The sequence below is a fragment of the Carlito syrichta genome, unplaced genomic scaffold, assembly GCF_000164805.1.
Source record: "Carlito syrichta isolate Samal-C Ts95f unplaced genomic scaffold, Tarsius_syrichta-2.0.1 Scaffold315645, whole genome shotgun sequence".
Classification (NCBI taxonomy): domain Eukaryota; kingdom Metazoa; phylum Chordata; class Mammalia; order Primates; family Tarsiidae; genus Carlito; species Carlito syrichta.
The window spans coordinates 788,871-805,698 of NW_007259741.1; positions in this window are offsets into that span (position 1 = coordinate 788,871).

Consider the following 16,828-nt stretch of genomic DNA (forward strand, 5'->3'; position numbering starts at 1 on the left):
TATAGGAATGTGAATGTCTTTTGCATATTTGTTTTATACCCTGAGACTTTACCAAATTCCTTTATCAGTCAAGGAGGGTTTTGATAGATTCTTTTGGGTTTTTGAGGAATAGAATCATGTCATCTACAAAAAGGAATAATTTAACTCTCTTTTTTCCTATTTGGATACCCCCTGGTTTCCTTCTCTTGCTTGATTGCTCTAGGTAGAACTTCCAATACTATGTTGAGTAGGAGGGGTGAGAGTGGGCATCCTTGTCTTATTCCAGTTTTCAGGGGAAATTTTTCCAATTTCTGTCCGTTCAGCAATATATTATCTGTGGGTTTCTAGTAGATGGTTCTTACTATTTTGAGGTATGTTCCATCTTGTCTAGATGTTCAAGGGTTTTTATCAAGAAGGGTTTGCTGGATTTCATGGAAAACTTTTTCCACATCTAATGATATAATCTTGTGGTTCTTGTTTTTACATCTGTTGATGTATTTAATTACACTTATGGTCTTGCAGATGTTGAACCAGCCCTGCATCCCAGGGGTAAATCTTACTTGGTCATGGTGGATGATTTTTGAGATGTGTTGTTGGATCCATTTTGTTAGAATTCATTGAGAATTTTAGCCTCTGTGTTCATCAAGGATATTAGCCTGTAGTTCTCTTTCTTTGTTGAATCTTTACCTAGTATGGGTATCAATGTAATGTAGCTTCATAAAATGGTTTGAGACAGTTCTATCTTTCTCAGTTGTCTGTAATACTTTCAATAGGATTGGTATCAGCTCCTCATTTTATATTTTGTATAATTCTTCTGGAAAGTCACCTGGTCCAGGGCTTTTTTTTTTTTTTTTTTTTTTTGTAGGTAGTTTTCTTATAACATAGTCAATTTTCTGGGTTGTTATTGGTCTATTTAGGGTATTGATTTCTTTTTGTTTCATCCTGGGGAGGTTGTGTGATGTCAGAAAGTCCTCCATTTCATTTAGGTTTTTGAGTTTGTTTTGTAGAGGTGTGCATCGTAATCTCTGACAATCTTTTGTACTCTTCAGGTCAGTTGTGACTTCATCTTTTGCATTTCTGATTGTGTTTATTTGGGCTTTTTCTCTCTTTTACTAGGTCCATCTAGCTAGGAGTCCATCAAACTTGTTTATCCTTTCCTTTTGGTTTTCATTGATTTTTTAAAGTATATTTTTGTCTTCTATGTCCTGAATTTGGGCTTTTATTTTGGTGATCTGGATTCTTCTGCTGAAGTTAGAGTTTTGGTCATCTTGCTTCCAGCTTCCTTAGGTGGTTTGTTAGGCTGTTAACTTGTGATCTTTCCATTTTCTTCATGTGTGATCATAGGGATATGAATTCTCCTCTTAGTACTGTTTTCATGGCATCCCAGAGGTTTGGTAAGATGTTTCTGTATCTTCATTTGTTTCCAGGAATATTTTAATCTCTGTTTTGATGTCTAGGTTGACCCAGTAGTTGTTTAGCATCATGGTGTTTAGTGTCCATGTCTTTATGGGTTTGGGGGGAACTTTGTGTTGAGATTTATTTTTATTCCACTGTGGTCTGAGAAGGTACATGGCAGAATTTCAATCTTATGGAATTTGTTTATGCTTCATTTATGGCCAAGGATGTGGTCAATCTTAGAGTACATTCCATGAGGTAGTAAGTAGAATGTATATTCTTTGGTTGTTTGGTGGAGTGTTCTGTAGGTATCAACCAAGTCCTTTTGGTCAAGCATCAGGTTGAGGTTCCACATCTCCTTGTTGATTATTTGTCTTGATGATCTATCTAGGGTTGTTAGTGGGGTATTTACGTCTCCAGCTATGATAGTGTTAGAGACAATATCTTTTTTTAGTTTACCTAGAAGCTACTTTATGAAAGTTGGTGCTCTTATGTTGGGTGCATATATGTTTAAAATTGATATTTCTTGTTGATAGATTGAATCTTTTATCATTATGTAGTGACATTCCATATCTTTTTTAAATTGTTGATACCTTAAAGGGTATTTTTTCTGATATTAAGATTGTGACTCCTGCTTTCTCATGTGTTCTGTTTTCCTGAAATTTTGTTTTCCATCCTCATACTTTAAGTCTGTGGATGTCCTTTCTGGTGAGAGGAGTCTCCTGGAGATAATATATTTTTGCATCATTATATTTTATCCAATTTGTCATTCTATATCTTTTCAGTGGTGCATTTAATACATTCATATTCAGGCTAATTATTGAGATATGAGGGTTTATCCCTGTCATGAGGTTCTTAAAGAGTTTGTTGTTGTTGCTGTTTGTTTTCTTTCTTTTGATTTTTGGCTTGATTCATGTTGTTTTCAATCTTTGTCCTGTATTCTTGTGAAGGGCCTTGTCATTATTTTTTTTCCTTTCTTCTGTGTTTAATATGTTCTTAAGTGTTTCTTATAGAACTGGTCTGGAGACAGCATAAGCTCTTAGGGATTTAATGTTTGGGAAAGATTTTAATTCTCCATCACTGATGAAGTATAGCTTAGCTGTGTAGGTAATTCTTGGTTGAAATTGTTTATATTTGAGAACGTTAAAGATTGGGCTCCAATCTCTCCTAGCCTGAGGTGTTTCTGTAGATAAGTCTGCTACTATTCTAATTAGTCTTTCCCGGTAGGTAGTCTGACCTTTCTCTTTTGCTGTTTTAGGATTTTTTTCTTTTATACTTACTTTCTGTAGGTAAATTACTATGTGTTTAGAAATTGGTCTTCTCATTTGATGTCTTTCAGGGGTTCTCTTATGTTTGAATGAATGGTTGGTTGCATCCCAGGGGTTCTCTTATGTTTAAATGAATGAATGGTTGCATCCCTGCTATGATGAGGGAAGTTTTCTTGGATAATTTCATGGAATATTTGTTTCAAACTGGTCTCTCTGTCTTCTATCTGCCTCAGGAATTCCAATTAATCTTAGGTCCAGCCTCTTGATATAATAACTTATCTCTTGGAGGTTTTGTTCTGTCTTTTTAAGCTTCTTTTCTGTTTTTAACAGTTTGGGTTAGTTCCATATTTTGGTCCTCAAGCTCTGAAATTCTTTCTTCTGCTTGGCTAATTCTGCTTTCCATGCTTATCAGTTTGTAATTTACTCATTCATTGTATTCTTTATTGCTTTTATCTCAGGTATCAACTCCTTCATTCTCTTCTCTTGTCATCCCTTATTTCTATTTATTCTCTCTATTAATATCTTGATATCTGGGTTTATGGTTTGAGACCAGTCATTCTGGGGTCTCTTCATTGTCTGAGTTCTGAAGTCTGTATTCTCAATGACTGTCCTCACAGGGGTCTGTGTGAGACTCATATTCTTCCTTTGGTTTTTCTTCATTTGTGTAGGTTTTTCTTCCCCTTCTTTTATGTCTTCTTTAATTCTGTTGTTCAGTGATGGAGGAATAGTTTTTATTTCAGTTTACTCAATCTCCTATTCTTCTTTATATAAATATCCTCTCTCTGTTCAATTCTGAAGCTGGTCTGGAGGTGGGGGATTGTGCTTTTAGAAATTTTGAGATTTAAGCAGGAAGTGTGATTCAGAAGCTATCAGCAGATTCCAGTATCTGCTGATGGGTGTGTGGGCCCCTGGAACCCACTTCCCACTGTCTTGCAATCTGTTCATGCAGTCGGGGTGTCTGTTTGCCCCCTGAAAGCAAGATGAGATAAGAAAAAGGAAAAGAATGGAAAAAGGAAGGAGGAAGACAAAAAGAAATTTGATAGAGAGAAGAAGAGGGAAAACAGACAGGCATACCAACTAATGAATAAACAGTGAAACAAAGAGAGAAAAAACAAAAACATACAGACAATTATATGAACAAACTCCCCCCATTGGTGTATTCTCCCTCAAAAATATCCATACACAAACAGAAAGTCTGAAAAAAAGCCCATTAAAATAGTAGAAACAAAGTGAGAACAAAAACATAAACAGAAATTGAGAAGAAAAAAGAACAAAAGCTAAAGCAAAAAACAAGCAAACAAACAAAAAAACCCTTGCTCTGTGGTCATTTCTGTAACTCCAGTTTCCTTCAGGTCCCCAAGTTAGGAAATGGCTCTGGTCTCCAACTGCTCCCCTTCTGCTCTTAGTGCAGGCTGACAGGGTTGCTCTCAGCATGGGTCAGATGCCCCATGGGCTACTGTGGGAGGAGGATAGATCAGATCCAGACTCACTGAACTTGCTGCTGCTGCTGCTGTCAATTCACCCACTCAGATCTGACCTGTCTATGCTGTTCCAGCATGGGGGAGGGGTGTCTGTCTCTCCGAGTCTGATGAGAGGATAGCCTGTGGGTCTCAGGCTGAAGGCTGGGCAGAGCTGGGTGGAGAAATGCAGGTCTCTGTCCATCCTGGGACTGAGAAGATGGTGCTTGTCAGCATTTCACCTCTTGTGTTGGTGCCCTTTCCAGATCTCCACAACCTGCCCTCTCCATAGCTCTTCCTTCTCATGCTGGTCTTGTGCCACAGGTGATAGTGTGGGCCAGGTACCAGGTGGCAAAGGAGCAGCTACTCTCCACTGCCTCCTCTCAAGAGAGCCCTGAGAATGGCAGATGATCCTGTGCTCCAGAGGCTCCAATCTCAGGGCGGTGGTGGGTCGCAGTCACCTCTGGAGGAAAGCCTTGAGTGCGTGAACTTGAGTCTCCCCTCAGATGAACCTAAACTCACTCACTGGCACATACCCACTCATGCAGAGACTCTTTATCATACTTTCCCCTGCAGAGACTCTCATTTCTGACCTGCTCTGCTGCCATCTTGCCCAGAAGTCCTAGAAGTAAATTTCTAATGTTCTCATCACAAAAAATGGTGCTTTATGTCAATTAGCTTAATTTAATCATTTTTCATTGTATTGAAAAATCATAACACTAGTTTGTATCTCAAGTATATACAACTGTAATTTGTCAATATATAATAAAAATAAACTTAGAAATGTATCCAACATAACCTGTTGTCTTACCAGTCTCATGTTTTCCCATTATCATGCTCATTTAATACACTAATATGTGGACACTTACACACTTTAGTTTTAAAAATTGATATTGAAGCCTATAAATCTGTTCTTCTATGATTTATATATGCCTTCTGATTTAAGAAGATTTAACTCGGCCATATAATGAGTTCAATAGCATTTCATAATGAGGATAACTAAATTCCATTTAGTTATGCCTCCATTGCGGTTGTCTCTAATTTATTTCACCATTAAGAACGCTGATATGCCAGGCTCGGTGGTTCAGCCTGTAATCCCAGTGCTTTGGGAGGCCGAGGTAAGTGGATTGCCTGAGCCCGCGGGTTCAAGACCCACCCAGGCAACTTGGAAAGACCTCATCTCTACAATAAAAAAAAAAAATCAGCTAGGCATGGTAGCGCATGCTTGTAATTCTGGCTACTGGGAAGGCTGAGGTGGAAGGATCACCGGAGCCCAGTAGGCCGAGGCTGCGGTAGCTGGGAGTGTGCCACTGCACTCCAGTCTGGGCAATGGAGTGAGTCTCCAACTCAAAAAAAAAAAAGAATGCTGATACAATTAACATCCTTGTTCATGTCTGCCTGTCCCAGGGCTCCCCAGAAATCCAAGCCTGAAGAAAATGGTTGAATGTAAGGATTTTACTAGTATTTGTGATTCAAAGAGCATGAGTGAGACAGGAGAATGAAGCAGAATAAACTGAGAGCCAATACAAAGGTAACCTATTGATCTGGTCACAACTGGGGTACTTACTTGTTAAATTCCTTTAGACTGTTTGAGGAACTGTATGATTTTCTGTCTAGGGAATAAATGAGAAAGCATTTAACCATTATTTCCTCTTTCTTATTGATCAAAGGTTTGTTTCACAGGACATTAAGTCCCCCAGTCTTTTGGGTTGCACACATCTGAGTTGTGAACTAGTTCCCAAAGTGTACTTCACTATGGTATCAACTATAAATTTCTGGAGCAGTGAGTCAAATAAGTGCAAAAATAGAACTGAAGGGAGATCATGGTTAAGTCAGGTTTTAACTGTGATCCAGGTAAGAATTCGCACAAAACTGTAATTCATGGAAATGAAAAAATAGTTATACCAATAGAATCTTCAGTGTGCGTAAGAGATGTTAATAAAGGCCACTCTTAGCATCACTCAGAATTTCTCATGTAATTCCAGAGTGTCTTTTAAGTATCTGCAAAGACTTGATGTATTATGGCTATTGAAATAAGCTATAATTCTCACTGCTTCCACCATCTCAGGGGCACAAATTGTATTCAAAAATTTCACTTCACTTCTTATATTCTAGGTTTCCCTCATCCTCAGCTAGTACTAGAACTAGTGGGAGCCTTTAGTCCCCATATCCTTGTCAGACTACATTAACCATCAGGTCATGGTTATCACAAGGCACAGAAGGGGCAGTAAATCCTGTGGTTTCCATGCAAACTCTTTCCTGATCCCAATATGTGAAAGCAGTACTGGTTTCTCATGATGACCCAAGTGGTTACCCCTCCCAACCACATCATTTTTTTTTTTCATTTGGTACATAGGAATGAGTGACCCGAAATGATCAATTGGCAATTGTAGCTTCAAGTTTAGTGGAGATATTCTTTTTCCTTTCCTGGGAGTGTAATGGTCCTGGGAACTAGGACCTCTCACCTGGAAGATCCTAAGTTTGGGAGGGGGAGCACTATTACTTGTGAGTCTATGAGAATAACCAATCCTTTGTTCCTGGACCTAACCTTTCTATTTGTCCACAGCATCATATATTGGTTGTTTATTCAGTGCATCTACAGCATCCTAACTGGGCATTTCATCATTATATTAAGATTCAGCTGGATGTTTCAGTGTGATAAACTACATGCTAAGAAAAATGAATTGAGCCGGGCTCGGTGGCTCAGCCTCTAATCCCACGTCTTGGGAGGCTGAGGTGAGTGAATTGCCTGAGCCCGCGGGTTTGAGACCCCCCCCCGGACAACTTAGTGAGACCTCATCTCTACAATAAAACAAAAAATTAGCTGGGTGTGGTAGCGCGTGCCTGTATTTCCAGCAACTTGGAAGGCTGAGGCGGAAGTATCCATCATCACAGCTACTCAGGAGGCTGAGGTAGGAGAATCACTTGAGCCCAGAGTCAAGGCTGCAGGGAGTTGTTATTATGCCACTGCACTCCAGCCTCTGAGTGACAGAGTAAAACCCTAACTTAAAAAAAGAAAAGACGATTGATCATGTGGTCTTCTGCTCTCATTTTTACCTATTCCTTCCCCCCAAAATGGGCTGATTGATCTGAGACAATATTGTAGGGAATGTCATTCTTATAGATAAGATATTTTTTGTAACCAGGGAAGGCACACCCATGTTTGTAATAATTATATACACCAGCAAAAATGAATAATTATGCAAGATAGAAATGTAGTGTATACACCCTCCCACCAACTTGTTGAGTGATCCTTAAGAAATGGCATCACATGTGGACTCAATGCCACTTTCTCTGATAGGTAGTCACTTAGGATTTTCAGTAAATAGATCAGCCTTGATGAGAAGGCCATGCTGCTGGACTCATATATAGCATCCATATCCACCATCTTGGGAACTCTGCTCATAAGCCCATGGTGGGAACAGTAATATGGATAAGGAGAGAAGCTAGCTGAAACTCACAGGACAAGCCAACTGTCTATCTAGTTGGAAAGCTTTCTCTGTTGTAGGAGCCCTCTGGAGGGACACAAAGTTCTACTGATTTTGTGGGCAGCCCCACAGATTCATCCATGCATCTCTTCCTCAGACTTTCTCATTCCTTATCTTTTTTTTCAAACAGACAGCAGGGAATATCTAAGCAACCATAGGGATCTTCACTGTAAGTAGCCTTTTCATAAATCTATTACATTTCATTGTAATTCATAGACAACTCTAAGGCCATTGGTCCTGCTGCATCATACAGTCAGAGTAATAGGGCAGCTTGACCTACAAAGTTGATTTTCTGGAAAGATTTCCTTGCTGTGGGCCCACTGAAAACTAGATATCTGTTCATACCTTTGCCCATTTTATAATGGGGTTGTTTATTTTTTTTCTTTTCAGCACGTTTGAGCAACCTGGATGGAATTAGAGTCTATAATACTGAGTGACCTCTCACAGAAACAAAGATCCGAGTATCACATGCTCTCACTCATATAATGGACCTTGAACATCCAATGTAATCCCATAAGAAAATGACTGACAGTAGTGGGAAACTATGGGGGGGGGGAGATGGGATTAACAGTAGCAAATATCTATCTGGGGATGGGGAAACATCTCTTATCAACAGGGTGCCTGAATGAAATGTATTTGTATACCTAACCCTTAACTGTACCCCACAATATCATTTTTAAAATATTGATATAAAATAAATAAATAAAAGAAAAGAAAACTAGATATCTTCTGAGTCTCTTGATAAACAGAAATAAATGCCACATTCCCAGCTGTGGTATATACAGCCTCTAAATCCAAGGACTCCCACCAAGTTCTGTGCTTTCTTCATAAGAGATGATGCATGAGCCAATAATCATCAGCATTTTCCAGACAACTGTATCTCAAAATACTTCATTTTTCCTAAGTGTAGTTTCTAACTTCCAAGATACATGCATCTAACCCAGGTGTTTAAGATGTTTGTCACTTCTTTCTTACCAGTTTGACTTTACATAGTGTCATTAATGTGGAGGAAATGGTGATGTTCTAGAAAATGTTAAGACAATCAAGATCTTTCTAGATTATTTGATAAGAAAAATAGATGGAATATAGCTCAGGGAATGTTCAGTGATTACATACTCTTTCCATGTATCTTAAAACTTCTTTTGATTCTTCTTATTGATGAGCACTTTTTAATTTAAAAATAGCTTTTCTGAGGTATAATTGATATACAAAGAGCTGCACATATTTACTGTGAACAAGTTGATGAGTTTGAGTGTAAGCAAAAACCCATGATATCGTCACCGCAATCAAGGTAATAAGCAGAAACATATTCAACACCTCCCAAAGTTTCTGTGTCCCTTTATTTTTGTTTTTATGGTAAGAACACAACATAAGATCTACCCTCTTAACAAATTTTGTGAGCATAATACTAAATTGTTTATGCACTATATTGCACAGAAAATGTGTAGAACTTATTCACCTAAAGTATCTAAAATGGTATGCCTATTGAACAACTATTATATTCTCTGATTTTATATATGAGTTTCACTATTATAAATAATGCACATAAGTGGAAACATGCAGTGTTTGTTCTTCTGTGATTGGATTACTGACAATTACTTTCACAAACTCATCCTAGAAAAAGTGCTACATATAGTGGAATACCTTTATGGTCACCTCCAATGTATTCCCCTTGGAAAGCTATGCACCGATGCCAGTGCCTGGTCCATCCATCAAAGCTCTTTTTCTAGAATGACCATCAGAGATGTCATTGCAGGAATGTAATGCATGAATTAGAGCAAAGATAAAGCATTAAATTTCTAGTTAAACTTAGCCAGAGTGGAAGTGAAATGCAGAACATGTTTTAGTCCAAGTTTATAGGGATAATATCATGAAGAAAACAACAGTGTACAAAAGATTAATCGTTTTCTGAGGGGAGAGAAAGCATCACTGATGAAGGGAGGTCAAGACTGCCAGTAACAAGCAGGCTAATGAAAACATTGCAAAAATTCATTAAATTATGCATCAAAATTGTTGGGTGACTGTGAGAAGTATAGCAGATCAAAGAAACAAAGATAGAGAAACAGTTATGAACATATTAACTGAAACTCTTGCCATGAGGAAGGTGTGTTCAAAAATGATCCAGAAGGAACTTTTGTATCATGACAATCCACCAACTTACACAGCACTGTTTGTGAGGGAATTTTTAGCCAGTAAACAAATAACCTTATTGGAACATCCTCCCTACTCACTTGATCTGGCCCCCAATGACTTTTATATTTACTTGAAGATAAAGGAAATCCTGAAAGGAAGACATTCTGATGACATTCAAGACATCAAGTGTAATATGATGACAGATCTGATGGCCATTCCAGAAAAAGAGTTCCAAAATTGCTTTGACAGGTGGAATAGGCACTGGAGTCAGTGCATAGCTTCCGAAGGAGTGTATTTTAAAGGTGTCTGTATTTATATTCATCATGATGTATGTAGCACTTTTTCACGAACTTAAATTGTCACAGCTCATGTGTATATACACACATATGTGAAGAGGTGGAGAAATAACGATATTCGAAGCATATTTCTCTAGAAAAAATGTACTGGACTCTAGTCCTGAATTAGAAAATTATATGAATAAGCAAGTTACATATAGCACATTTAATAAAACCACAAATGTGGAGTTCAATCTGTATTTATACACATACTCTTAAATAGCTAAGTTCCTGTCCTACAGGAACAATCTTTTTTTTTTTTGAGTTGGAGTCTCACTCTGTGGCCCAGACTGGAGTGCAGTGGTCGCTCCCGGCCACTGCAGCCTCGACCTGCTGGGCTCTGGTGATCCTTCCGCCTCAGCCTTCCAAGTAGCCGGAATTACAGGCATGTGCTACCACGCCCGGCTGATTTTTTTATTTATTGTAGAGATGAGTCTCGCTGCCCCGGCGGGTCTCGAACCCGCGGGCTTAGGCAATCCACTCACCTCAGCCTCCCAAAGGCATGGGATTACAGGCTGAACCACCGAGCACGGCCAGGAACAATCTTAATACACACTTTAATACATCAGTATTTTTCTGTATTTTAAAAGGATTACACTCAGTTTTCATAGAATAAGGGCAAGGTATTTGCAATTTTAACAATGTCTTTGTTATTGATTATACATAAAAAGAAATATGATGTAGATCCAATTGTCCAATAACTAAAAGTGACTGTGTGAAGTATTTATATAAAATTTGATTTATCAATGAGTGCTACTGAAGTCCTTGAAGCTTTTCATAATGTATTTTAACTGATGCATAGGATATCTGTTAAAATTTTAATCTTGGCATAGAACTATCCCTCAATGTATACAAATGCCTTTAGCAAGATTGAATAAATTGGGTTTAGAAATAATACAATTTTTCCAGACCTTTGAAAATCATACACATTGCCTATGAAGCAACATTTCCCAGTGCATTTTATGAGGCTTTAGATATACATATTTTTCACTATTTTAAAATTTCTGTTCAATGCTACATATATTTATCAGTATATGTACTATTGCAGTAATCAACATAAAAAAGTGATTTAGAAAATTTGTTCTTGTTTTTAAAATAAAGAAAAGTGATTAGAAAAAAGTACATATAGAATCAACAGATAAACAGTGAATCTGATAAAGTTGTCCTTTCAATCAGAGGATTAAAATTTTTGTATTGTATTATGGATCATTAAATGTGTATGTAGTGCTTAAAAGTAAAACACTTGAACACCTAGCATTTTTTTGCCTACCCCCGCTATGAATAGTTTGACATTTATTCCACATGATTTTTATGTGACCATTATCATTCTCTATTTAACTTATTAGGCCTAGATTCCTTGGTTCATCTTTCCCTATACAAATATTGCATAATTTTCTTTTACTATTACCCAATAGACAACCAGAATCTCACCTTTCCTATTGAATTTTTCCTGTATAATTAAGTGATTTAATAGTCCGTGCTGAACTGCTTCTGCTTCATCATGTTTTCATTAAAGAAACATTTCCTGATTGTCAATTGTACTAAGGAATATGGGAAAGGCATTTAAAAAAAAAAAAAAAGCCCCACAGTGTTAATGGGAAGAGAAATATACATCAGTGAAACACTAGAGACCAATTAAAAGGCAACAAATCAGTAAGTCCACGATTATGTGCTATAATCAATATGCATGAGTACCAGGAGAGTGAAAAATTAGGAAAAATAAGTCTGGGATGTAATTAGGTCTAATTGCATTCTCTGATAATGAGCCCAATCGTCCAGTGGTGATTTTACATTTACAGTTTGAGGTCATAAGGATATGGCTTACCATTATTCATTCCATGCTGTAAGGATATCTCTGCAAAGGTTTTTCTCATTTGATAGGAAATATTCTTAGTATTATTTCTCTCCCCATGGTTAGGAATTGACACAATTTTGATTTTTGAGTGAATGCTTTGTATGTCCATGTCATACATTTTTTAAAGATTAAAATAAATATCATGGAAATGTGAGATCATTCTGGACATTATAGATTTTTTAAAATGAACTCGTTTATATCTTCCATTTTAACTTTGAATTTGAACACATAAATTTTTTTTTAATGAAATACTAATGGTAACAGAGGAACAAAAATGTATCACAGTACAGAAAAGTAACAATCTAAAAATTATCATTAATTATCATTACCTTTAGTACCTCTTAATTTTTACAGATAAGTAATATATCTAGAATTTAATAAAGGAAAAGTGAGTTTAATGAAAAACTAAAATATCTGGTCTTGCCATTGCCTTAAGAAAATAGAATTCCATGTGAATCCTACTGTCCAGAGTGGGTCGATATTAACACCTAGTGACATTTCACACATGAAAACATATGCAAATCACAAATTTACTTTTATATTGCATGTATTACCTCTATAAAAATTTGCTTGATTAATAAAAAAGCATATTTAGGAGTTTTTCCCTCATATTTTCCCAAATGTTTATCAAAAAATAATGTATGACTTTATACTTTTATTAACACTGTCCAAGACACTACTTTTTTTTATCATTCTTACAAAATCTGAGCACATCTTAAGTTTTTTCTTAGGTGAATAATAATAGCATTGCGTTGTTACTTTATTTTACATTATTTCATAATAATAAGATTCATCATCCTTTCAAGTTTGTTGTCCATTTGTATTTTGTTTTTCCTTCATCTTTTTGTATATTGTTTTCAATCTTTATCTAATTGATTTTTGTGTTTTTGACATGTTAATGAATGTAGTCAGTTTTCATATTTTTCTCAGGTTCTTGTTTACCCTTGAGTTTTCTGTAATTACTTTATTTTATGAAATTAAATGTTATATAATCAAATTTGGAAGATAGTGACTTATTTTTAGTCACTATTGATTTTCATTAAGTATAATAAACATGTCCTGTATTTTATTGTGTTGAAGATAACAAAGGACCAATAGATAAATAAACAATTGCATACATTTTCATTTTAACTTAAAAACAGCAACAACACTGTAGGCTGGGTGGTATACTAAAGTTATAGAAGACCAAGACAAACAAATGACAGAACTATATTGCCAGTTACTGATTTTTGTAAATTAGTGCACAAGCCACCAAACACGATTACAAATGAAGACCATATAACAAAATGTACTGTGTTCATTTCTCTTGACAAACGTAGTTCAGAACCAATTCGTTGCTAATGCTTCAGGTAGGCCAGTAAATTTCTTCTAATACATTTTGTGAAAATAGTTTAGTGTGAATGATAATGAGATCTCACTCCAGTTCTCAGCTAATGATTTGCTGCTGAGAAATGGTGGAAGACTGCTAAATTTGCAATGAGAATTATGAGGTTTGCAAGCTATAGAAATGACACTTAACAGGTTTCACTTAATGGGAAAAGTATTTTATCTATTTTGGAGTAGGATGCAATTTCATGACTGTCTGTAATTTTAAAAGCCTGTGGTGAAACGAGTGTCACTGTAACTGAATATGAAATATTAATGAGTGAAACACACTTAGTTGCAGTAACTAAATATATCTATGACTGTGGAGAAAAAGTAACTCAATAGGCATATTATTTGTATTCACAAGGACTGTTTTCATAAGAGTTTATATTCAATACTTATATTTAGTTTTTCTATGAAAGAAAGCTTTGCTTCCTCACTTTCATCTTTGTGATATAGAAGTGCATGATTTTTGATATGTTAACAGGAATTCATAAAGAAAATAATTTTACAATTTAATTTTGCTTCACATTTGACTTTTAGGAAAAGTATTTTGCAAGATATCCCAGGATGAGTATTACCACATAATTATGCACATGATTTTGACTAAAGATAGTTTAGTTATAAAGAATTTTTGGTGAGAGTAAAATTAGGATGAAGACAACAAACAGATTAATAAATGGTAGTTTTTTTACCCACAAATCATGTGTTCTGGGAGTTGGTTTCACCTGTGCTCTGTCTCCAATTACACACATATTTAAAATATCTCAATCTTTTTCTCAATGGAAAATAGGTTGTCTTGGAATAAGGATTCCTTTACATTTTCTTTTTCTTCTTTTTGAAATACGTATATTCTATATCTCCTCTTTTAGTCAATGGGTCCATGGATTTTTTTTTCTATTAAACCTTCCCTTTTCCTTTCCTTTCTCCTTTCCTCTCCCCAGCTCTCTTTTCCTTTCTTTTTCTTTACTCTTCTATGATTTATTCCTATTTTCTTTCTATTGAATTGAAAACAATAAAAACGATGCACTGAATACTTGAAAGATGCTAGGAATCAAGCATTCAAAATGTATGTATCAAAGATGGATGAATTGAATACATGATCCTTGCCTATCACCCATACAGGTTCACTTCAGGTTTGCAAAGATAGTACTAGTTTATCCCTTTTTTCCCCAATGTAGCTATAATATTGTTTCCATTGATTCTTAGAAGTGTCCCAGTGGGAAGATGATGATATGTCCACCTTAGATACTGGAAACATGGTGATCAAGGCCTTGCTATAGCAGGTATAATTGCAACCAATACTTTTATCTTTCATCTCTCCATCACTTCAGCCTTAATAAATTTTATTCACAACTTCATTTAAACAAAAGAATTCAGAGATATTAAACTTTTAGTAATAGATGGAAAATTCCCAACTCTATAGAAATTAATTTAATACTATGTCTTCAAAGCAATCCCTGCATATAAAATATTTTCCCTACGTGAAATGCTGAGATTTAGTTAGGTTTAATTCAGAAAAAAATAATAAATGAATTAATTAAAACATTTATTCCACTTTTAAAGTTTTAATATAGTCCAGTTGTCTTTAATATATTAATTGCCTGAAAATGCATAAGCAATTTTGTTTGTTTTATGTTTTGTTTTGATGTGTTTTACAAATTTGAAGAAAACTAGGTAGTAAACTAAAACTAGAAAAACTAAAGATAGATAAATATAGGGTTGATAAAGAACTTTTAATCTAAACAAGTATTACTTTTATTATTTAAGTAACATTAGATATTTTAATTAAAACATATTTTAAATACATGTATGATTTGTTATTTAGACATCTGTTTCAGATATATCAAAGAAGTTACAATAAATAAGACACAGACTGGTATTAAGTAGTACTGAGGGAGTAAGGGTCACTTTCGAAAGCATGTCACTTGCTAATTAGACACAACTGTTGAAGACTTTACCTCATTGCTGTGGAATTAATCACATTTCTCTGATTCAATGTGAAATACTATCTTCACACACCTTTCAATTATACACAAAATGAAGTATAATTCACATATTTATTAGGAAGAAGTTTACACCCACCATAGTCTTTTGGCTTCCTGAATTTATGCTTCATTAATGTTTATTTGTCTGCCTTTGGTGGTTAGGCATGGCCACCTATGATTTTCAGAGTGAGATGCATAAGGAAAATAAAATCTTAACATCGATTTTTTATTTTTAGAAAAGCCAGAAGCACATCAATCACTATTCCTAGAACATTGTAGTGTTAGAATAAATACATTCAGACTACTATCGACTCATACAATTGATTAGAGAAGAAAAATCTAAAACCTTTACTGAGCTTGCAGGAAGCAAAAATGGAGTCATAGATATAAACGTCTTTTCTCAGATCTAGGAGGCATTCTTATTCCAGAAAAAGTCCTAAGAAAGAAAGAACATGAGAAGCATAGTTGTTCAGCTCACATTAGTTCACATGTCAAAAGTTACATATCAGCATACCTTCTGTTCATTACTGGGGGACATTCAAATGAATAACATTGGTTTTACTATGCCTCTGAGGAGCCCATCAAATCTTGCACATTCCACAGCATGAATATAATTATAGGTTTTATGCGTCAATAATTTGATATAAAATTAAATACATTTCTTAACTTCGTTAAGTAAAACTTATTTTTTTAGGGACACCACACATATTGAGAGGAAGCATTTTTTTTTCATTCATTCAACACATAAACACAGTTAGGTTCTGGTGAGAACTGATGTATGTGTTATGGTTACTGTCCTCTAGGAACTCACTATTGGTTCATTGCTTAGCAAACTATTTGTCATTCCATGTTCTTCAACTTGGAAAAATAAAATAAAATCAGACTTATTTCAAAGATATTGTCAGGAAAATAAACTTTAATACTTAGTGAAGTTATTTAATTTTAGAAAGTAAGTAACCTTTAAAATACAGATAGTCCTCACTTGGCATGGTTCAACATGCATGTTTGAGTCAACACCATGTTGTTAAATAGAAGCAGTCCTCCAGAAAGACAATTTTAATTTCAGGTACTATAGTCTATTAGTTGTGACTAATTGCATGTAGCATAAGTTTTTCAGTATACAAATTATTACATAAATTAAGAAAAGTGCACTAAGATAAGCGACCCATCACTTACAGTTGTGTGCTGTATGACATTTCGGTCAAATGACAGATCACATATACAATGATGGTCCCATAAGACCAAAGAGGAGTTGAAACATTCCTATCACTTAGTGACAGTATGGCCCTCACCAAGTCATAGCACAATATTTTACTCACATGTTTGTGGTGATGCTGAGTTAAGCAAACCTATTGCACTTATTAGGTATATAAAAGTGTAGAAAATATCATCATGTACATATAATTGCATTCAGTACATAATACTTGATAATGATAGCAAATAGCTATATGCGTGGCTTATGTATTTATACATCATATTTTTATCACTATTTTAGAGTGTACTTTACCTAAAAAAAAAAGTTAATTGTAAATTAACAGCTTCAGGCAGGTCCTTCAAGAGGTGTT